The sequence below is a fragment of the Colobus angolensis genome, unplaced genomic scaffold (genome assembly GCF_000951035.1).
Source record: "Colobus angolensis palliatus isolate OR3802 unplaced genomic scaffold, Cang.pa_1.0 Scaffold182, whole genome shotgun sequence".
Taxonomy (NCBI): Eukaryota; Metazoa; Chordata; class Mammalia; order Primates; family Cercopithecidae; genus Colobus; species Colobus angolensis.
Window position 1 is genome coordinate 4,511,562 of NW_012114955.1, and position 24,333 is coordinate 4,535,894.

At 46.8% G+C, this 24,333-nt stretch overlaps 1 long non-coding RNA gene across 1 annotated transcript; it reads left to right on the forward strand.

Moving 5' to 3' along the window:
* Positions 1-353: 353 nt before the first annotated feature.
* On the forward strand, positions 354-23,808 carry LOC105510042. Its single transcript, XR_001001517.1, has 5 exons — positions 354-511; positions 2,500-2,701; positions 4,231-4,338; positions 6,962-7,148; positions 23,586-23,808. It is a non-coding gene; the product is annotated as an uncharacterized LOC105510042 (long non-coding RNA).
* Positions 23,809-24,333: the final 525 nt, after the last annotated feature.

The following is a 24,333-nucleotide window of genomic DNA, read 5'->3' on the forward strand; positions in this document are numbered from 1 at the left end:
GAAGAGGAAAATATACTTGATGGAAATGTATGTGACTTGAAAAAGAAGGCTGGTTTTCTTATATGTCTTGTATACTGATTCTGGAGGCAGTTTCAGAAGCAAAGTTCAAACAATGTTTTGGGTAATAGCAGCAAACTTGAAATAAGCCAACAACATCCTACAGGAATGTTTCAAAGAGCAACCCTGATGTGAATGTACAAATTCCATCCATTATGGTTTAAAACCATTCTTTCGGAAAGATATTTATTCATATAAAAATATTTCAAAAGGTTCCCTAAATAATAATAATTTGTCCATTATATTTAAGTTTATTTACAAGTGATTTGATCAATTTCTGCTTACTTGAAATGCTAGGGAATGCATGGGTGGGAGGAGAGGAGGCAACGTTTGGTGACCAGCAGAAACAGAGATTGATAGACTCTTTGATAGAATTGGAATTAGGCATAATTCTCCAGGAGTGCACCTGGGATGCATGGCAAAGTTTATCCTCACAGGATTCCCTCCCTGGCTGGTATGTCCTTCTGATCAGAGATGGGGAATCTAGACAAAAACACTACTCTTCTCTCAATGTAACTTGGTGCCAAATCTCATCCTACTGCTTCCTTTCCCTTCTCCTCTTGCTTTGAAACGTCAAATAGGACTTAAAGGCTGGATAAATCTGATGAGGCTATTACAAGAAATGCACTCAGTTTTCAGTTGCATGTCTCCACTAAAGTGGATATAAAATAAAAAAGGAACAAAGTAAGATAAAAGCGATTATTTAAAAACAACAAACAAACAAAAAACTGGCCAATGATGGAACTGTTTTCTATCTTCATTGCAGTTACACAAGTCTATGCATTTGTCAAAATGCATAAACCTATGCATGAAAAAGAGTAGTTGGACCGTACGTAAATTAGAAACAACTAAATAAACATGAAATAAGCCCAGGCCTTTCCTTGGTAACCTATCAAGCAGGCACCCTGGTGGTCGGTCTTCTGGGTTCCTCTCACAGTTCTGTCATTGCCTGGCACTCATCACGCATCTCTGGCTGCTAAGTTCGTGCCCAACAGGTCTGCAGTTTCTGTGCTTGTGAACTGAGGGGCAGGTGGTTGGGGGCTGTGGCAGTCAATCCCACTCTTCTACTTTTATCTTTAAAATACCATAGGAGGAAAGCATGGAAATAAAGAATGCTTTTAGTTCCTTGGAAAGGGGCACCAGAAAAGAAATGTATTAGATTGAACCATGTAAAATTGTCATTTTTCTAGGTCAAAAATGGTTGAATAACACCAATTTCATATGGGTCAACCTAGCACAACCAAACTTCTTTAATTCAGACTAATTTGTGGAAACTTGGTCTGAATTAGTGAAAAATTTGAGTTATGAAATCTTTTAAAAGAGACACAATGTCATTACATTCAAGTATTGACAGTGACAGGAAACAGGTCAACAAATAAAGGCTTTCTACAGTCCCAGGAAGGAATGACTGGTTAATAAAGACAATTTGTAATGAGCCTACAAATATGTTGGGTAATTGGGTATTTGAGCCTACAAATATGATGGCCGACTGCCTTGTCCCTGTGATGTCCCTGAAGATGAGGCTGTATGCCCAGCACAGTATCCTACACATGGCAGGAACTGCACAAAGCTGTTGTGAGAACCTCAATCTTGCACACTGCCATTTTAAGTCAGAACATTCCGATTCTGTCCTTGGCAGAGATTCATTTGTTTATTCAGGCAACCCTTAATGAACACCTACTATATGTCAAGAATGGTCCTAGGAATCAGGGATATAAAAACAAGATGCAGCCCCTGCACTGGAGCTGCTCTGGTGGGAGAGCCAGACGCGTAAACAGAGAATTACAGCACAATGTAATTAGTGCTAATGGAAGTGTGGGCAGAGCGCTCTGGGGGCATGGAGGAGAAATGACTCCTTCAGCCTTACTCATATCCCCCCAGCTGCTCCAAGATGCTTCACATAACTGTGGCGCCTGAAGAAAGGCTTTGCCCAAGGAGAAAACAATGCTGTGTCAGTTCAATGCGTCAACACACATAGGCACACACATGCACACACACATGCACAGGTGCACACACATGCACACACAAGCACACACACAAACATGCACACACACATACACAGATGCACATACACACACACACACTTGAAGGCCTCCTTCCCTCCTGTGGAATGGATTATGCCAGCCCTGCCCAATCCTCCTCTCTGGACCACAACTGAAACAGCCCAGGCACTGCTTGATTCAGTAAATGCCCCTGGAGGGTTGGTAGTGGTTGTGGGTGAATTCCTGCATCTCACTACGATCCTTCCCAGAGCCTTTCCTGGCAGGCTTCAGGCAGACTAGGCTGCCTGACAGTCACCATGGCAACGGGCCTCTCTTTATGCCTTCTACACATGAAGGGGGCTTCCTTGCTGGAGTGGGGGCCCCTGACCAGCACCCCAGCCAAGCCTTAGACTCTGGGTCCACCTTCCTGCGTTGTTCCAAGGTCGTTGTCTTCTGCTAGGTATCAATCATGTACGAGGAGCAGGTGGAGCTCTCCTTGTCCAGGCCTGACACCCAGGCTTACTGTGGAATTAAAGAGCTGTGGACAGTAGCTGCTCAAAAGGAAGGTGACAGATGAGTTCCTGAACATACAGGTTGTCAATAGCCAAAGACATGATGGCCACCTGGGAGAGGAGCTGGGAGCCAGTTGTGGACAAATTCAAGTATGCTGATTACAGGGTACCAGGATGACAGAGACTGAAGTGAGGTGGGAATCAAGAAAGTAGGGATGCACAGGCTGGAGAAGAAAAGTGTCGTAGGGAACACATGTGGACTCAATGCACATTGTACAGGAAAGGGGGTAGATGCAGTCTGTGGGGCTGTTTTAGCACCAGTGACACCAATTATTAGAAGAGAAAAGGCCACCATAATTTCTTTCTTTTTTTAAAAAATTATACTTTTAGTACTAGGGTACATGTGCACAACATGCAGATTTGTTACATATGTATACATGTGACATGTTGGTGTGCTGCACCCATTAACTCGTCATTTACATTAGGTATATCTCCTAATGCTATCCCTTCCCCCTCCCACCACCCTACAAAAGGCCCTGGTGTGTGATGTTCCCCTTCTTGTATCCAAGTGTTCTCATTGTTCAATTCCCACCTATGAGTGAGAACATGCGGTGTTTGGTTTTCTGTCCTTGTGATAGTTTGCTGAGAATGATGGTTTCCAGCTGCATCCATGTCCCTACAAAGGACATGAACTCATCCTTTTTATGGCTGCATAGTATTCCATTGTATATGTGCCACATTTTCTTAATCCAGTTTATCATTGATGGACTTTTGGGTTGGTTCCAAGTCTTTGCTATTGTGACTAGTGCTGCAGTAAACATGTGTGCACGTGTCTTTATAGCAGCATTTATAATCCTCTGGGTACCTACCCAGTAATGAGATGGCTGGGTCAAATGGTGTTTCTAGTTCTAGATCCTTGAGGAATCGCCACACTGTCTTCCACAATGGTTGAACTAGTTTACAGTACTACCAACAGTGTAAAAGAGTTCCTATTTCTCCACATCCTCTCTAGCACCTGTTGTTTCCTGACTTTTTAATGATTGCCATTCTAACTGGTGTGAGATGGTATCTCATTGTGGTTTTGATTTGCATTTCTCTGATAAGGCCACCATAATTTCTTCCCCTTCCTCGTGTTTTGGTAAAGTTTCCTAAGCACCTAAGCCTTTCAAAGGTGAAAGGGGCTGCCTTTGAGGAGGTGAGCTCCTGGTCTACAAAGGTAATCAAGCGGCAGCTAGATGGCCACTGGGTGGGCATCTGAGTATGGGTTGGGGCTTCTAGTGTCCCATCCAAACCTGACTGGCCCCGCCGCTGTCCTGTGAATAGCTGTGATGTGTACTCTCACTTGTAAAATGAGGAATGGAGCTAGGCGTGTCTCAGAACCTGTCTGCTTTACAGCCCTGTGTTCAGACCTCATTTTCTGAACCTGATCCTAATGACAGAGGCTTAACTTTATACGTTGAAGACACTGCCTATTTTTCTGAGCACTTTCACATCCATTATCTTGCTGTTTCTTCCCCATTACTCTGTGAAGTAAATAGAAAAGATTGGATTCCCAAGGCAGAGGAATTTAAGGGGATTTTCCCAAGGTGCCTAGTGAGTTAGCAGCAGAGACAACATGGATGCCAGGTCTTGGGATGGCCAGTCCAGCACACTGTCTGCTTGTGCCTGCTTTTGCCCAGGGCATGTTTGCTGGCTTTTCCACCATGGGCAGATGATGCCACAGATAGGGGTTATTAGTGAGCAGTACCATGCAGCATGTAGTGCAGCAGAAACAACACTTAAGTAAAGTAAGCAGAGTTTCCAGAAATAAAAATATATATGTATTTCTAGATCTAGTTGTCAGTTGTTCTCAACTTTGGACTTTGCTTCTAGGTAAACTTTGAGACACTAAAATGAAGTTGCTAACAATATGTGATGTGAATACATGAGTTCTGTAAAAGTGACTTGTGCAAATGGATCTGAGTGTGATATATGTTGAATAATAAAAATGTTTAATAAATCTTAACTGTTTTTCCTTAAAACTCTTAGTGAGAGTGTGGAGATGGGAGGGGATGGCCGATGGGTCTGCTTAGCATTGCATCCAAGCTGCAAATTCAACAGGAAGAATGTTCCTTGGGAAATTGAAACATCAAATGCTGAATAAGATCTCACTGCTCTGATTCTTTATTTAGGCCCCTGGAGAATAATGTGTCCCATATGATGACTCAATAAGCTTTAACATCTTCTCCATGTGCTACAGGAAAGCCCACTTCTCTGACTTAAAATCACCATGTCTCCTTCTTTTATTAAGTTCAGTGGGAACAATGAATGCAAATTTGAAACCATACCATATATATGTATATGACAGACCCTTCAGTGGATTACAACTTTCAGGGAAAAGTCTAAAACATTCAGTGTTGGCTTCATCCTTGCGTCCAAGTGAATCGTGATGATAACTAGACTCAGAGCACCTTACTGTTTCTCTCTAGGGGCTGAGATGACCTTTTGTCTTCATCACCAACTCTTGGTGAAGTGGGAAGGAGAGAATGGCTTTTCTATTCCACTTAGGCCTGCTCCTTGCTCACCTGTATGATGTGGAAGAGATGGAGGGTCAAGGGTGGAAGTAAGGGAAACTGATGATGGAAGGATGAGGCTAAGCGTTCATCATGCAGACACCCCATCTCACCTTTTCAAGAGGCCAGAGAACTTTGGACTGGGTCCTTTTGCTATAAACATGTCGATCTGTGGTCAAGCTGGACTTAGGGGTAACCTCTGTGGTGCTGATGGTGAGGCACAGGAATCTGGGACCAGTGAGTCTCGTATGTAAGTTATCCAAGGTACCATGAAGTTCTGGGCATTTCTTAGAAACCCTGACCATGGAGTTTGACACTTATTCACATTGAATGTTGGAAATGTTGGGCTGGGTGGCAGACGGTGTGCTGCTGGGGAGAGAAGAGGCTGTGCTGGTTTGTTGGGCCAGCCTGTTGGCATAAGCAAAGCTCTAATATTCTCCATTTTTGCTCTGCTCACTGAATCTCTGGCTCCTTTTCCTAGAGGCTGAAGTTGATCTACATCAGGATAGTCTGGTCTGAACATCGTTGCAGCAGCCCTTGCAGGTGGTCTTTCAGGGTCTGCTTGCCCACTTCTAGGGTCTCAGGTTGCGTGGGCTACCTGGAACATTTTGGAGACAGCCAGTGTTGGAAAGTTCTTTCCTTATGTGGGGCTGAACTACACTTCCTTCCATTGCCCACTGTTGGTTTTGGTTCTTAATCTGGAGCTATACAAGATAGGTCTAGTGTCTTCCATGAGCCACCGCCTCACATACTTGAAGACAGATGCTCCATCTCACCTGATTTCACTTCTCATGACATGGTTTTCAGATCCTTCACTACCCTGACCACACTTTCCTGGGTGCACATGAGTCTCTTTTTGCTGTGTTTGCACTATGGTGACAGATGTAGACTCAGAACTACATGGGAAGAAGCTTCTTTTCCTTGGAAGGGCTTCTTGTCCTAGGCAGGAGCTCCAAGCCCTGAGAGGAACATGCCCCTTCTTTCAACCCATGCTCCAGGATAGGCAGCCCTGCTCTGTCAGCCTTCCTCACATGGAAGAGGAGGAGGCAGAAGCTTCCCAGGGTATACCCTTGAGAGCAGAGCACCTGTGGGGGCCAGACATGAGACCGGAAGTCGGGACATTGCTCTTGTGACCACATACCCAATGCCAACGTGATAGAGACGTCTATCTTCCCAATTCTTGTGGCCTGAATCCTTCCTGAAATCAATGCCGGGCTCCAGAAGGGCATGGAGTCCACCAGTCTCCCCCTTAATTCCCTCTTCCATGCAGGATATTTTAGATGGTGGGCATGACTGTGATGATCTCAGCACCGTGGTGTGAGGCTGACTCACTCAGCATCTCTAAGCAGACTGAGCTCATCGCAAGCATGGACAGATAATGTGGGCTGAAGGAGACTGAAGTCTTTTACTGGGCATCACAGTCATAGCTTTTTAAATGGTGTTTTTCAAACAATCTCATTCATAAAGAAGAGCTGTAAGTACAGCAAAACATCGTTCTTTTTCTAGAACTATTTCAGAGTATGTTGCTGAAGTGATGTCTATCACCCTTCAGTACGTTAGTTTATGTATCCTATCAACAAAGACATGCTCTTATGTGACCGGAGGACAACCATCAAAGGCAGGAAAGGAACTGATTGAATCCTCAGCCCCCATTCATGTTGTGCCAGTTGCCCTAGGAATAATCTTTATAGCAAAAGGATCTAGTCCAAGATCCCACACTGTATTTACTTGTCTCATCTCTATAGTGTCCTTCCATCTGGAATAGTTCCCCAGTCTTTCCTTAATGCTTGGGATCTGGATGCTTTTGAAGACTACCGGCCAACTGTTTTAATGCATGCCCCTCACTTTGGCTTTGTAGGACATTTCCTCATGATTAATTTCAGACCATACATCTTTGGCAAGAGTTTCACAGAAACTTCTCATCACATCTTATCAGGCGGCACACGATTCTGTTTTGTCTTGGAATGAGGGATGCTGACTTTGATTACTTGTTTGCGGTAGTGTCTGCCAGGCATTTCCACCGTTAAGTTACTCTTTTCCTCTTTGTAAGTAATCATGTGTGGAGATACTTGGAGACCAGCCTTGTTCACTTATCTATTTTTATCGGCATGAGCTCATGGTTTTATATCTTATTCAATGGATTGCAACCTATGATCTTCATTATTTATTTTTTTTGCTCTGTTTGCCTCTGAGTTGGCCAGTAGGAGTCCCTCCAGGCAGGCTTCTGTGTGCTTTTCTCATCTTCCCTTCACACTTTGAGCACGTCTTTACTTCTGGCACAACGAGACATTCCAGGCTCATCTTGTACTTTCCTGCACCAGCCTGGAGAGTCCTGCTTCCTTGTAGAGAAGAATACATTTAGAAACCCAGATCCAGGAGGTTAGATGTGATCATTGGTGTTGGAGTGTCCTTCAGGCCCTCTTGGGGGACAGAGTGAAGAAATATGTATATGTATGTTTACACGTAGGTATGTGTACATATAAAGTTGCATTCATATTTATGTATTGATTTGTCTATTTATTAAAAATCCCAAGTTCACATATATACTATAAATTCTAACACCTCAGGATTCACTTTAGTTTTTTTTTTTCCTTTTTATATTTGTGGTTCCCCTCACTGCCAGCAAGAATCCTGGCTCTAGTCATCTTGAACATATTTCCTTAATTGATAAATCTCCCTATGTGTCACCAATCTTCCATTGCTGCCATCACTCCTTCCTGGCATAGATGCCCTCCTCATGCAATTTTGTCTCTAGCCTGTACTGGGCTGTCCTCTGACCTAAGGCAGAAGCCCTCCCCACTCCTCAGGTCTCCACACTCCATGCTCATTGTCTCATGCTGCCCAAGCTCCTCATCTCCATGGAGCCCCACACACCATGCTTGGTTCAGCTCTGATCACCCTCTCATTCCTCTGTCACAGCCTCAGCCTCAATATACTGTTGGTCTACAACACCTCTGTGGGCCACTGCATCTTCCCTCTGCTCTGGCACAGGTGCCTGCTCTTTTAGGTCTCCCTAATGGTTTGCAGACTGAATAGTTTAAGCAGGGAAGGAATAGGAAGAAAGGAAGGAAGGAAGGAAGGAAGGAAGGAAGGAAAGAAAGAAAGAAGGAAGGAAGGAAGGAAGGGGAAGAGGAAGAGAAAGGAGAAGAAAGAGGAGGAGGAAGAAGGAAGAAGAAGGAGGAGGAGGAGAAGGAAAAGAAGAAGGAGGAAGAGGAAGAGGAGGAGGAAAAGAAGCAGCAGAAAGGAGGAGGAAAAGAAGAAGGAAGAAGAAGAAAAAGAAGAAGAAAAGAAGAAGAAGAAGAAGGAGAAGAAGAAGAAGAAAAGATGAATAGAGAGTGCTTCTTGGATCCTGAACTGCGGAGGATGGGTCCTTCCTCCTCTGGTCCAGTGAATAGGTAAGGACTGTCACTTGGCAAATGGTGGGATGTGCAAAGGCCCGGTTAGCCAGGCAACCTGTATGTTGGCACATTAGGGTAAAGTGCAGTGGGGATGGAGGCTGCCTTTGGGTAAAATGTAGATTATCCCATTCTGAGGCACATTAATGAACTGCTAATTGTGCTTTCTGAATGCAATTTGGTGCCAGTTGCAGGAATAACTCTGGCACCTGCTTGGACTTTAGACTTGCAGATTAACTCACATGGAAAGAGTAGAAAAACAGGGAATAATTTGTTCTCTAATAAGCCACTTGGAAGCCAACTCATTTCTACAGTTGGTGTCAGAAAAGTGCAGCTCAGTGATTGGAACAGGAAACTGTGTATCTGGTACGCAGAGTTCTGTGCTATATCTGCCAGGACTTGCTGAGCAACTCACCTCACTTTGCATCTACTGGCCTCAAGTTACCTTCCCACTATTAGGGATAAGAATACTTTTATTCAGTTTGGACAAACTGGATCTGAAGAACCCCGTGTTTTGCATCTGTCACTTAGAGTCACATGGACAGCTCTGATAAATACGCCCAGAAGGCAGGAGAGCAGAAAGTGAGTGTCTGCATTTATGAGCAGTTCTCAGGGATGTGATTCTCAAAGTGGGTCCCCTGTACCAGAAACGTTGTCATCACCTTGGATGTTGTTGGAGATACAAATCCACAGGCCCCACCCAGACCTACTGCACCAGACACTGAGGGTGGGTTCTAGTAATCTGTGGCTTAACAAACCCTCTAGGTGATCTGATGCACGATGAGGTTTGAGAAGCACTGACTGTTCTAGGAAGTGTGGATCTGTCAAGCAGTGTTTACTGAGTATTAAGTTACTTAACAAGTGGTTACTGGGGTCATACTATGTGCCCTATAATGTGCTAGGCACTGTGGGTTGAATAATTAACAAGGCAGCCCTCACAGAGCTTATTGTTTAATAAGTGATGCATTAAACAAGCAAACAGGTGTAATGCTGGGAATGATAAAGCAGGTGCTTGGAGGGTGAACAGTGCAAGGTGCCTGTTTAGGTAAGGCAGTCAGAGAAGGCCACTCAAAGGAAGTGGCATTTATGCCTCAGCCATGCTGTCAGGAAAGCCAGGGATCATTGGCTGGAGGGAGGTGCAGTGTAGGGGCGTTTGTGCCAGATGAAGATGGGACTTGAAGCTCAAAACCGCAGGAGCCTCTCCTCATCCTTCCTTGCCTTTTCTGAGACAACCCTGGAGGGCGGGCGGTGGCTCCCTGGCACAGGAACTCTGTTTATCATCTAGCTGAGTGGAGATAGCATCATCATCATTTTCCAGGGGCCAGATATTTACAATATTAAAAAAGAAATCATGTGATTTGCTGACAGCACTTAATGGGTAATTCAAGGGACCTTATTATTCCTATACATCATATCTGGCTTGTGACAGGCAGCGAGCTCTCCGGCACAGAAGGAGAGCACACGTGCCTTCAGTTTGGGCTTTTTTGTTCCTGAGTGACAACTGACAACTAAGATCATGTTTGGATGGGTGGCCTCGAGTCTTCATTAGGGGCCACTTGGTGCTAAGGGATGCAGTTGAGGGACCCTCTGAAGGTAGGGACTGACTCATGGCTGTTCAACCCAAGGTCTCCTACAGAGAGAGCAGCCAGAGAAAGCACTCCCACACCTGCTGACTGCTGACCCGGTGCGGGCAGGGCATGAGGTGTGCTTCTCCTCCTATGGGAGTTGGTCAGAGGCTCTATTTTATAGTTTTGAGATGAGGGCACATCTTCATCGCTGAGCAATATTTTTCATTCTGTGTGTGTGTGTGTGTGTGTGTGCGCACGCGTGCGCACGCATGCGCACGCACATGTGCGTGCATGTGTGCATTTTTTTATCCACTTGGGCTGCATTCTTCACCATTCTTGGACAGGCATTTGCTTCCCCAGAACAGCATCTGGCAGAAGAGAAGGCAACTGTGGAATGAATGGATGGATGCATGGATGGATGGGGAACTGCTCTGAAACTCAAGGAGCGCAGGTCTTCGGAGCAGGAGCAGAGTTCACATCCCAGAGAGGACAGCGCCCTTGGGCATTTGTCTTGTGCTTGGTTGGGACGGCCCCATTATATTTGGAGACCTACATTGGGGGTACCTCAGCTCTTGGAAGGGTGACCTCGATAGCTAGGTGGCATATGCCTAGCACTGAGCCTAGCACACATTAGGCATCCAAAAAGCTGCTGTTGCATGACTGCATTCAATCATTTTTTTTTCAGGTCAGGGATTATTATTTGTAACATATCAACCTTCCTGGGCTCCCCCTGGCTAGTGCAAAGTGGGATGCAGGACAAGACAAAGCCCAGAGTGGGATGCTCACCTCCTGTTTACCCCTCCAAGGAATATCACAGACAGTGTTGTGGGGAAAGAGATCCCAGAAAGGATGCAGGAGGATGAATCTTTCCTGGATTGGCCCAGGGCTTTTCTGTCATTCACGTGTGCATCTCGTGTACCTTTTTTTCTCCTTGGAAAGCAAATATGGCCTCGTCTGTTTGCCTGCATCTGGTCTCAGGACACTGCCCAACTAATCACATTGAGGCAGTGAGGGGCTGGAACAATTGCTCCTCTTGATCCCGTGATTGGGAAACTCTGAATATGCCTGCCTTTCCTCTTAGCTCTTGGTCATCCTGAAAGAGGCTAGGAAGGCCCATCTGTATAAGGGGGTAGTTGGTGTGAGATGAAATAAGCCTGCACAGCATTATTTACAATAGCTGGAAAGTGGAAGCAACTCAAGTGTCCAAGTGTCCACTGATGTGGGAATGAATAAACAAAATGTGGTAAGTATACATGTGGAATTATTATCCAGACTTTACAAAGAAGGAAACCATGACACATGCTACAACATGGATGAACCTTGAAGACAAGCTAGATAAAATAAACTAGTCACAAAAGGGCAAGCACTGTATGATTCCACTTATATGAGATATCTAGAATGGGCAAAATAACGAAGACAGAAAGTAGAAAAGAAGTTACCAGGGACCAGGGGGAGGGGGGAATGGGGAGCTGTTGTTTAGTGAGTGTGGAGTTTCCATTTGGGAAGATGAAAAAGTTCTGGAGATGGATGGTGGTGACGGTTGCAGAACAATGGGAATGTACTTAATGCCACTGAACTGTATACTTAAAAATGGTTACAATGGTACCTTTTATGCTATATCTATTTAATCACAACTTTTGAAAAAGTCTGCAGAGGAGAGACTTGGTGATATAGTTTGGCTGTGTCCCCACCCAAATCTCATCTTGAATTGTAGCTCCCTTAGTCCCCACAGGTTGTGGGAAAGACCTGGAGGGAGGTATTTGAATCATGGGGGCGGGTCTTTCCTTTCCCATGCTGTTCTTGTGATAGTGAATAAGTCTCATGAGATCCGAAGGTTTTACAAAGGGTGCTACCCCTGCACATGCTCTTTTGCCTGCCTCCATGTAAGACGTGCCTTTGCTTCTCCTTTGCCTTCCACCATGATTGTGAGGCCTCCCCAGCCATTTGGAACTGTGGATCCACTAAACCTCTTTCATTTATCAATAAATTACCAGTCTCGGGTATGTCTTTATTAGCAGTGTGAGAACGGACTAATACACTTGGTGTCGTAAGGTGTGCCTTCTGGATGCAGATGCTGGGATGGAGTTTGGTCTGTGAGATGTTGTTAGGGATCAATACCTCTGAAAAGAAGGGGAAGAAATAGGACTGAGAAAAGGCAGAAGCTGAATTGAGTCTGTCACACAGGCCCCCAAAAGCCTTGGAAGTTTTAGAGTGTGAATTGCCCATCAGGACAAAATGACCAGGCCTCTGACGCCTGTGCCTCTCTCAGATCCCCGATGTGGCTCAGTTGAAGCTGACCTTGAAGGAGCTGTCAGTTGTGAGGTGGGGAGGGGAGGGTCTCTACTGACCACAGAAATGGTGAATCTCAGTGGCACTTTTCTATCTACCACAGTGGGGAGATAGCAGGTCAAAGAGTGCTATGCAGAATGGTTAAGCTGTTGATGCCTTCATTTAACAGGTTGGTACCTCTGATACCCTGTCATGGGGTGAAGTCACTTGCACATCCAGTGAGCAAGTCTAGAACCATCTTCTTCCAACTCTCAGCCCACGCCCCTTGCAGCTTTCCTTGCAGTCAGAGCTTAGATCCCATACTTAGCTCAGTCTCTCAGCTGTGGGGTGATCAAACCCACCACACTACCTCGTGGAATTTCCAGGAAGATAAAGTCAGGTACTTTAGCTTTATGCAAATACAATACTCTGAATGACTCAAAAGGAAAAACAGGATTGTTCCCAGGTCAAACAGGGAATTTGTAATACAGCAGTAATAATAATTCAGAAATGAATGGATTTGAGTACTAATTCAATAGGTGCTTCACTAGGAGTGTTTGAGCAGATCATGATTTTTATACATTATGCCCCATGCATCTGATTCGCCACACATTTGTGAGCACCTATTAAGTGCATAGCACTCTATGGGATACAGACAGGGAGATAGGAGGGTACCAGCCCTGGAGTATGTTCCTTCCCCTGTAGAAGCAGGACAAGCTAACAGCTGCAACAGGCAGCATCTGAGCAAGATGAGGGCAAAGGTGCTGGGCCCTGCATCAGCCTGAGCCCTCTGAAAAGCATCGCTTCCCCACGTTCCACTCAAGGGCCATGAACTGTCTATCGAGCAAACTTTTAATGAAAAATAACAGTTTAACCAAAAAGTCAATATCAATTTCTCTGCCCCAAGTCACAAAGATTTTCAATCCTTCAAACTCCATCTGAGCATCTGTGTCCAGAAGCTCAACCTGCAAGGCCAGCTCTGTCCTCTGCAGACTCATTTCTATCCCACAGCAAGTTGTCACCGTCCGTAAACAGGACCTTCCTGGATCCTCCCACAGAATAACAAAAAGGGACTGTGTGTGTTTTCTAGGGTGAAACTGGGTGGCCTAAAACAGCAGAATTCTGTTGTTTCACAATTCTGGAGGCCAGAAATCTGAAATCATGGTGTTGGCAGGGCCACACTCTGGGTTGCTGCTAATCTTTGGTGTTGCAGCAGCTGCATGACTCCAATCTTGCCTTCATCTTCACATGGAGTTCTCCTTGTGTCCCCGAATCTTCACATGACAGTTGATATGGTTTGGCTGTGTCCCCACCCAAATCTCATTTTGAATTGTAGCTCCCATAATCCCCATGTGTTCTGGGAGGGACCTGGTGAGAAGTAATTGAATCATAGGGGCAGGATTTTCCTGTGCTGTTCTCGTGAGAGTGAATAAGTCGCATGAGATCTGGTGGTTTTATCAAGGAGAGTTCCCCTGCATATGCCCTCTTGCTTGCTGCCATGTAAGACATCACTTTTCTTCTCCTTGCCTTCCAACATGATTGTGAGGTCTCCCCAGCCATGTGGAACTGTGAGCCAATTACATCTCTTCCCTTTATAAATTTCCCACTCTTGGGTATGTCTTTACTAGCAGCATGAGAATGCACTAATAGAACTGTATTAGTACACTCCAGTATGACCGCATCTTAATTAGTTACATCTGTAATGACCCTATTTCCAACTAAATTCACATTCTGTTGTACTGGGGATCAGGAATTCAATGTATCCATTTTAGATAAGACATGATTCAAACCAAAACAGGAACCCAGAAAATATACTAGCTCTCTTGTGGACACAGGCCAGGAGTAGTTGGGTGTGTCTGACTTGGGGGTGTTTTTCTGTGACTGTGTGTAAGGTACGTCATAGTTCCAAGTTGATGGAACACTAGAATCTGCAGACTTTGCCAAACATTCACACTGAACTACTATTTACATTTTTATTTTCAAGCCAATTATTTAAGTACAATTGGCCCTTGAACAATACGGGGTTTAGGGGTGCTGAACACGCCCACATAGTTGAATATCCAAGAATGACTTTTGATTCACTAAAACCTTAACTACTAAAAGTCTACTATGGACTGGAAACCTTACAAATGACATAAATAGTTGAATAAAACGTTTTGTATGTTATATGTACTTTATACTGTGTTTTTACAATAAAGTAAGCTAGAGGAAAGATACCGTGATTAAGAAAACCTTAAGGAAGAGAAAATATATTTACTAATCATCATCATAACATTTTCATCCTTGTTATCTTCACATTGAGGAATGGAAAGGGTTCCTGTTTTGGTTTGAATCATGTTTTACCTAAAAAGGATTGGAAAGGGTTGGTCTTGGCAGAGTTGAAAGAAAATTCATGTCTAAGCGGTCTTGTGCGGTTCAAACCCATGTTGTCGAGCTCCACTGTAAAAGCATATGCCTTAATGATGGCCTCAAGCATAGTTGGGACATTTTTTGCCTTTCAGACTAGGATGCTAAATGTAGCAAATACTTTATTGAGGGAAGGCCATAATTAAACACTGTCCCAAGAACTGAGCTGGGAAAAGGAGCAGATTTAATGGTTTGTTCCTTTTGACCTGCTGTGGGTATTTGCTGGCATTTTGTTTTCAGTAGCATAAGTGCTTACCTATCTCAGCTTGTGATTATGTCTGTGTATTAGCCTGTTTTCACACTGCTGATAAAGACATACCCAAGACCGGGAAATTTACAAAGGAAAGAAGTTTAATGGACTCACAGTTCCACGTGGTTGGGGAGGCCTCACAATCGTGGCAGAAGGCGAAAGGCACCTCTCACGTGGTGACAGACAAGAGAAGAGAACCTGTGCAGAGGAACTCCCCTTTGTAAAACCATCAGATAGCGTGAGACTCATTCACTGTCACAAGAACAGCACGGGAAAGACCCAGCCCCATGATTCAGTTACCTCCTATTGGGTGCCTCTCATGACACGTGGGAATTGTGGGAGTTATAATTCAAGATGAGATTCGGGTGGGGACACAGCCAAACCGTATCAGTGTGTGTGTGCATGTTGTGTGTATGTTAGAGTGTTGGGATTATTCATTTCCATTTCTACTTGCTGTTGGTGTGTGAGGTGTGAGGGGAAGATACCATGCATTTGAAATCTCTCTCCAAAACAATGAATGTCAAAAACTACATGGAGGCTGGAGGGCATTCTGTCCCTTGGCGAAGGACACACTCAATGGTGACCGAGCATAGTGGTGCTGACTGTACCCCCTGGCCATACCCCTGACCCTGGAGTGAGCAGATCTCTTGCCTGGCTGCTGTTTCTTTCTGGGATACTCCTTCCCTGTTCCCAGGAGATGCCCTGGCTCAAGGGCACTTTCCAGAGTGGAACTTTCTGCTGCTTCTTAAAGTTCTTCCCGGCCTAGTTGCTAAGCAATGCTGGTGCTCACCAGAGGGGCTGCTCCTGCTCTGGGCGCAGGTTCACCATCCCATCTGCAATTTAAATTCCCTGACAGGCAGAGGCAGCCGAGCTGTTCACTGGAGATTGCAAAAAGTTAGATTGAAATACAGGGAATATCCAATGCCTCGAGCCCTTCATAAATTTTCCTTTGATAGTAACTGGGAGAGAGATGAGAAAAGAGGGAGTGAGAAGGTGCCAGAGAGAGGAAAGCGTCGCAATTTAGACCTACACACTGGCTTTACCTTTGATCAGTGTTCTCCATTCCCCCTTTGCCCTAAAGTGTGCTCACTCTCAGTCCTCTCTCTGGACTTTCTGGCTGTCTCCATTCATCTCCTTTATTCCACCTTGGTAGTGAGCTTCTGAGCATCTCTTTTGCTTTTCCCATGGCTGTCTGGACATGAAGAAGCAGGGACAAAGCCACTGACTGTTTAGCAGGACCACACAGGTCCCACTGTGGCCAAGTCCCCAAGGGTGCCTCTCCTGGGGCAGCCTGCAGCCCTCCAGGGCCTGGCAATGAGAAGCTCCCTTGGCAATGTCCAGAGCTACAGCTGTCTTGACAATGGCTGGACAGCCTGCTGAGGCCCCAACTGAAATTCTTGGGGGCACCCAGGCTCCTTGGAGCCCAGCAGAGCCCCAGGGGAAGCTGTGCCCCTCAGCCCCCTGCAGGTGATTCGTAGTGAAGGAGGCATGGAGCTGGGCTGTATCATCTCTTCAATTTCCCAGCTCGGATCCACGAGGCATCAGAATCAGGCACTGCCAAGGAGCTTGTAGAATCTGCCTCGCTGGAGATTGGATTCTGGGATTAGTTCTCTCCTTCAATCTTTCTCCTCTCCCATTTCACTCTTTGGGTCCTGTCTTTTTAGTCTCAGTGTCCTCCAATTTAAAAAACATCCTCTCTCATGTGTTTTTCTCCCTATTCCTCAAACACCACTATTAAGTCATTGGGCATCCCAGGTTCTGCCAGGGAGGAGTGACAGCTAGGTTCGGGACCTTCCAGTCCAAGGCAGACAACTGTGACCAAAACTGGTTCATGGAGACACTGGCTATTCCCACTGACACGCCACCCTTGGGCCCCGCCTGGTGGCCTGTGGACAATAGAACCTGGCCTTAAGGAGCCTTCAGCCTTCAACTGGGTTATTTGTGCCTAGCGTGCTGTAAGGTTAGGGCTGACAGACAAAAGTACAAAGATCTTGGGTGTTGAGGGAAGTTAAGAAGAAGCCATTTTACACTTACTAGGGGGGCTATAATCCAGAAACAAGATAACAAGTGTTAGTGAAGACATGGAGAAACTAGAACCGCCATACAATGCTGGTGGGAATACAAAATGGTACAACTTCTGTGAATAGTTTGGCAGCTCTTCAAAAAGGTAAACACAAAATTACCATAGGATCTGGCAGTCCTACTGCTAGGTAGATCCTGAAAAAAATTGAAGGCAGGGATATTTGCACATCAGTGTTCATGGCAGCATTATTCACAACAGCCAAAAGGTAGAAGCAACCCATGTGTGCATCGATGGATGAATGGATAAGTAAACTGTGGTATATCCATTCCATGACATATTATTTAGTCATCAAAAGAAAGGAAATTTTTATATATGCTACAGCATGGATAGACTTTTTGAAAACATCGTACTAGGCTAAATACGCCAGACACAGAAGGACAAATACTGCATATTCCATTTATAAGAGAAACCTAAAATAGTGAAATTCATAGAGACAAAGTAGATTAGAGGTTATCTGGGGATGGGTACAGAGTTTGTACTGGGGATGATGAGACAGTGGTGATGGTTACACAATATTGTGAATGCACTTAATGTCACCAAATTGTATGCTGACAAATGGTTAAAATGATAAAAAATAAGTTATGCATATTTTGCCATAATAATAAAAAAGAATGGCATAAAGCAGCCAGTGTGGTGAGGGGGAGCTGGGAGGAAGTTCTCCTGTGCTAAGTGGGAGGGTGAGGAGGGCGGAGGCAGCCATCAGAATGTCAGTGCTGAAAGGCACCAGCCTTGCTTTGAGGAGGGCAAAGGGACAGCACGTGTGGAGACGAGGCTGAGAAATAGGACTGAACACTGAGCGTGAGTGTGAGTCCATGCCACATGTGATGTCAGGAGAGGGCGTGAGTTATGCAGGTCACCAGGTAGAAGTGAGTAGGGTCCTTAGAGAGCCTGAACTCCTGATCTTAATCTGTAGATAACACAACAAGACCCAGAGACTTTCCCAGGGTTTGGAAGGAAAAGAAAAAGGAGGATGAGTGTTTGGCCATCCCATGGGGGGTTCAATTTCAGCCAAATGACATTCCTCCCAGACCCTTCCCAATATTAGTTTCAAATGAAGTTCTGGGGAGGAGCTGATGGAGGACAATGGAGATGAGCTAAAAGGCAGTGCTGGCCTGGAAGGCATGCTGATCAGGGTCTGCAAGTGTTTTTGTCCAGCCTGTCCGGTTTCCATCTCCTGCCACCTCCCTGGTCCTTCTAGGGCATCAATCACCCCATCACCCCTGTTCCAAATGGAGCCTTGGAGACCTGCAGCGGTGGCGTGCTCTGTCCCTGTAGATGGGAGCGCAGGAGGAGAAATAGTCTGGAGCTGCTCACCTGAATGGCTTGACATCAAGAACGAGGAGCTCGGTCCAGATATGAGGGTTTGGAGAAAGCTTGCTAGAGGAAAGGTGGTATTCTCAGAGCTGCAGGTGGAGGACAGGACTCTTAGCATCCATAATGCCCTTGGAGCTGGAATTGTGACTAGATTCTCTTTCCCGGTGTCCAGTGGCTTGTCTTTGTCTCTCTCCTCCTCACACTTGCCTTCTTTCTCCACCTGCTCCTGTCTCTTCAGTCTTCCCTACAGGAAGCCCCAGGCAGTGTTTCTGAGGCAGGCAGCCATGGATGGATTCCAGCCATATGCAGAGCCACTAGCCCTGTTTTCTCAGGTGAGCCAGACGCGTTCTATTCCACCATTTGATCTTTATGCTGCTCATGCATCTTGTTACAAATAGCTCAACCTTCCCTGTGTTGACTGCAGCACTGGGACATTACAGGAATGTGCCCATTCAAATCAAGTGGATGCAAAGATCGCTATAGCAGCTTTTAGCCACGGAACATTTAGCCTTCAATAATAGTATTTCGGGTCCCTCAGGGACATTCCTCTGCTGATGCACCTGGGTTGCCTTTTTCCTCCTCCCCACCACAACCCCCAGAACTAATGAGGGACAAACATGACTTTTGTTGATGAGGAAACAGAAATTCAAGTAAGGGAACATCATGCAGAAAATAAGAGGGTTAGGCCTGATAGGACCACGATGATCATGATAACAACAACAATAATTTTGTGCACTTCTGTGCTGCTTACTGAGTGAAGCGAGTTACTTGCATTGGGGTAGGTTTTACACCCCCAATTTCTGGATGAGGTGAGGCTGAGGGGGTCTGTAGCTGTCCTAGGCACAAGGAGAATGCCACCTTATAGTTTGTTCACCAGTTCTTCCCAAAGCCTATGCTTGTGATCTGACAAGGGGAGCAACTCAGGGCTGGCTCCATGGACATTCTAAAATCAGAGAGGTTTCCTTTCCCTGCTGCCTCCAAGGCTCCATGCTAGGACCCTCCAGCTGGTGCTGTCCGGGGACCTCTTCCCCGGTCCCTCCCGCTTTCCTCGAGCAGTATTCCCCTCACCCCCATCCTGCTCCAGCCCCAGCCTGTGTCCTTGGTGGATTTTCACTGAATATGTTGCCCCCACCACCAACAGCATTTTTATTTGCGCATCCTTGGGGATGCCTTGCCTGAAGGAAGGAGTCCGTAGGATTGTCCAGAGATGAGAGGGAAATACTGCACAGTAGGAGTCCCAGCAGGGGCGAGGAGCAGGGGAGATGGCCAGAGGCTCTGTCTCCACCCTCCTCTTACCACTGCCAATTTCCAGGGAGAGACAACCCAGCCAGAGCAGGGCAGTGGCACTACTGCTTGCTAATGCTGTAGCATATCTGGTACCTCAGTGAATTTTCCAGGCCATGAGAGGCCCATGTAATAGGTCAGGAAACTGAGCCACAGAGAGGACATGTGACTTAGCACAGGGGACAAGAGTGGTTGAAATGGAACCAGATTCCAGGAGGCCTCATTCCCAGTCCTGTACTCTTCCTGCGGAGACACCATGCTTTGAACCAAGCTCAAAGTTGCCAAAGTGAACGTTTTAAAACTTCTCGCAGGGCTCAAGAGATGGCCGAGTGAAATCTCCAGACATTGCGGCTCCCACAGACTCCTTAATGGGCCATTCACTTCATGGGCACAGTTTGGTGGTTGGGGTGAGAGGAGCTTCGTGGAGAGGACAAAGGATGGGGAAGGAGCCTAAATCCCAAATGTAACTATTTTGACCTAAATCCCAAATGCAAGGATTTTGTCCTAAATCCCAAATGCAAGGATCCTCTCCCTTTCCTCACAGAGTTCAGGCGGCCCCTCTTCCTTCTCCCAGGTTCTATACCCTCCTGTCTGAGTCAGAGCACCCTGGAAAGGGAAAGTCCTCTGGATGCTTTAGCGGCGGCAGGCTTTACTAAGCCGGCTTCTCTGGTGGGTGTGCGTGGCTGCGAGTTCCAAGCTCGGGCTCTGAGCCGGGCCGGGCTCGCGCTTCCTCGTTCTAGCAGTAGAGGGCGCGCCTGTCCTTGGAGAAGGAACCGCGCGGCCGCAGCCCCTTCCTCGCCAACTGCTGGCTGCCTGGGGACCGGCGCGGGAAGCCGGGAGCAGTGGCTTTGCGGAGGGCGACCCAGGTGGACAAAAGAGCTCGGCACACCGTGTGTCCCCAGGCCCGCTTCCTCCGTGCGCCCCTGTCACCTGTTCCATCTCCGGGAAGCAAAGGGACTTGGGGTGTGGCACAAAGAGCAGGGACGCAGCGGCCGGGTCACCTGGATGGTGTCCTCACCTGAGGCCAGGCCACACCTAGGCCTCCCCACACGCTGTTCCTATAGGAGTGCCACCAGAACTCACTCCAAAAAGGAATGGACAGCGAGGGTTTGTGAATGGGACAGCACTCTGGGAGTGCAAAGCCTGGGACCAGTCCCGGTGGCAAATTGGCCAGTCCTGGAGCCTCTATGTGCCCAGTTTCTGTATAATGCAAGGACACTGAATGAGAACATGGTCCCTAAAACCCTTCCAGGGCCAGCATCTGGGATCTCATGCTTACATCATCTTGTCCTTCCTTTCCATGGACTCTGCCTGTTGGACAGAGTCCATTGACGTGCACCTGCCAGAGCTGGGCGGGGAGGAGCCAAAGTTGTCCTCTGTGAAGTCACAGAGAGCCCGAGAGCAGCAGGGTCGGTCCTCCTGCCTCTCATCTCGCGTTCCTCCTGCTCACAGGAACCAGACTCCCTACCAAGTTTCCATCCTAGAGACAGTTGAGGTGACTCATTTCACCCCCTGGTGGTCTTGGTTGGCCGCACTCATTGGGTGCGGCACCTCTGATGTGGGAGGCAGGGGTCGGTGGAGGGGAAGCGCTTCCTCCACCGGGGGCCAGGTTGTGAGAAAGGCTGGGAAAACACAGGCTCTGGCGCAGGCTCTTCTGTGACCTACCTTGGGCACACGGGAGAAATCCTTCAGCATCCCTGAACCTTCGTTAGCCGGTCATGAAATGAGAGGTCAGAGATGGTGTCCCCATCCCTTTACTGTTTTGATGTCTGCAGTTGGTGAATCCCGGTGAAGCACACCTAACCTCTGCCTCTCTGGAGAAGGGAAATGAAGGAGGAGGAGGTAGGGAGGAAAGATAGACCATTTAGGAGGAGAGCAGAGTCAGAGGGGAAAAAGGGTGGATGGGAGGATGCAACGGGTGGGTCTGCACCTGCTCAGAAGTGGGCAGCTGAGCTTTGAGGAATGTGCTTCCCTGCACTGCATGGTGTGGGATGCTGTGTGTAGGCGATGGGCAGGAAGTGGGGGTTCTGGTGAATTAGGAGAACATATCCTGATAGAAATCCAAGTGTGCTCTCAGTCCATCCATGTAGACAGGATATAACCTCTTAGGACATTCAGAAACTGAAAATAGAGCATGTATGGCTCTGGAAGCAAGGCGCTCTCTCTCTCTCTCTCTCTCTGTGTGTGTGTATGTATATGATGTGCAAATGCACGTGCAATAGAAATACAAGCACCATGCAGATTGCATAGGTAGGCATCATCAATAAACATTTATTCAGCACCTACACTCAGAAACTCACACACATTTACAAGCCAACATATCCTGCTATACACATGTACAAAAAAGATCACATTGACCCCTAAGGCAAAGAACCACTTGCTTGAAGAAGCTTCTCTTACAAGATATTAATAAAATACCCAGGCACATTTTAACTTTAAAAACTCTGGAGAAGGAAAGAAGGAGGGTGAAGAGATGGGGCTGGAGGGTGGAATGGGTAAGGCAGGCCTAATCACAAAGTACTTAGCCCATGCATCTGGGCCTCTCTATAAGCACCATATTTCACGATACCTTCAACCTGATTTTCCAACTCATTGAAAACACTTGCCAGCTGCTGCTGAGTGACTCCATTTACTGTTTACATGAGCTGGCTCTAACAGGGCCCCCTGGAAGGCAGTTCCTAAGGAGAGTTATGGGTGGAAATGGAGTTGGAGGCCCTAGATCTTGGAATTTTGATTGGGGAATGGGAGAAGGCAGAGCAGGGTCATCACCCAGGAGGGAGAGGTTGGGGCAGGCCAGGAGGGATGGTGGGAGGTTCTGGTAACTTCCACAGGCACATCTTGGATAGGAATTCTTTGTGGCGGGTAGTGTAAACTTTTTTCACCTCCATCACCCCACATGCAGACTCAAATATACAGACATGTGAAATGACATATGAGGATTTCATAGTACCTCACAGGATGGCTCCCAGGAGCTGGGCCTCTTGCAGATATGTTAGTTATCTGCCTTTGCATTGATGAGCAGAGTGTTCCCTTGCAGGACCCCATCTGTCGTAAACACCACCTCCATGGATCTGCCATGATTCCCTCTGTTCTCTCCTCTCAATCACTGCAATGTGGGTCCCTAATGCTGCAGGCTGCTCCTCTCCCATTTCCCCCTCCTGTCCTGTCCTTTTTTTCCTGTCCTCCTCTGCCTGTGACAGAAGCTTCTGGAAGAAAAAGGAGGCTCTCCTATTAGCACATTTGTATGAATAGATGGGTTTGACAGGGTGCTGGCATGCTAAAATGATAGATAATCCTCCTGGGAGGAACTGAGACACTGAGCAGCTACGTTGTGATTAGAAAGCACGGGGGAATTTCCAGGAAGGTGAAGGCTGGCTTTTCCTGGTGAGGCATCCAGGGACCTCGTCAGCCACAGGTCAGATACTGACCCCTTCGGCTGGTTAATCTGGTCCATTCCCATGGTAGCCTGTAATCAGTCCACAGTCTGGGATCAAAGTTTAGCAAGTCCTCCATGTTTTTCCCACAGAGACAGGGGCCTGAGGACCCCCACCCCACTATTAGAGACCCCTCAATCTTTGCCTTCAACTCCAAAGCCAGACCCAGATCTGTACGGGCTAAGAGAAAATCTTCAGGGAAACATTTTGCCTTTGTAGCCATGCCAGTCACAACCCCAGGCTGTGGGGCTGGGCTTCTCCCAGTCTGGTTATGTGGGGATCTCATAATCAGAACTCATCTGTTTTACCCCGATTAGGTGACTCTGGATTAGCCAGGTGGCATGGAGGAGGCCTGCTCTTTTCCTGCTCCCTCCCTGGGGCATCTGCCTTCAAGGTCTGCTCTGCTGTCAGCCCCTCCTCCTTGCTCCTAAGCTCCACAACTTCACTTAATCAGCTTCCTCCGTTGCCTCTCATTTCCAGCAGGGTGTGGCTGTGCTGGGAAAGAGACTTGGCCTGCAGCCGCACAGTGATTCAGAAGACGCTGAGTGAGGACCTCTGTGTCCCTGCTCCAAGGACGCGGAGATGACCCGTCCCAGGACACTCAATCCTGCCTGCAGATGCTAGGCTCCGAGGAGATGCCTGCTATAGCACCAGCACATCCTCCAGAAATGTTTTGAAATGTGTTAATAAATAACTGGAGAACAGTATCTATACAATTACCTAGATTTGCCTGAACTTTGCAGGGCAACTAAACAAACAGACATATTATATGTTCGCAGAAAGGCCACAGTACAGAAGACAAACCGAGGCTTGGTTACCCTGAGAATCAGCAGCCGGATCTTCTTCTGAAACAAATTTCCTGCTAGAGAGTCCTTGATATCTGTGATGCAGTATTTCCCTAGTTTTTATTTCTACTTCAATGAGGCACCTCAATGTCAGTTTCCTTTGGGAAAAGAAAATCAAATGTCCCCACAGCTTTGTGCCCAGTTGTGAAGCACAATTTCAGCATTGATCATCTGTCTGGACTCTTGTGGGGAGGAGGCCAGTGGGCCTAGTAAGACCCTTAGCACACCTGGGCTGTCTAGCCTTAAGGAAACTAGACCTGCCAGGAAAGCTGGAAAGCTATGAAGAGATTTTTCTCTGCCTCCCTTGGGGGACAGTCTTTCAGAGCAACAATGCACCATGCATTTACAGAAAACTCATTATGTTCAAGGTGCTGAGAGAAGCT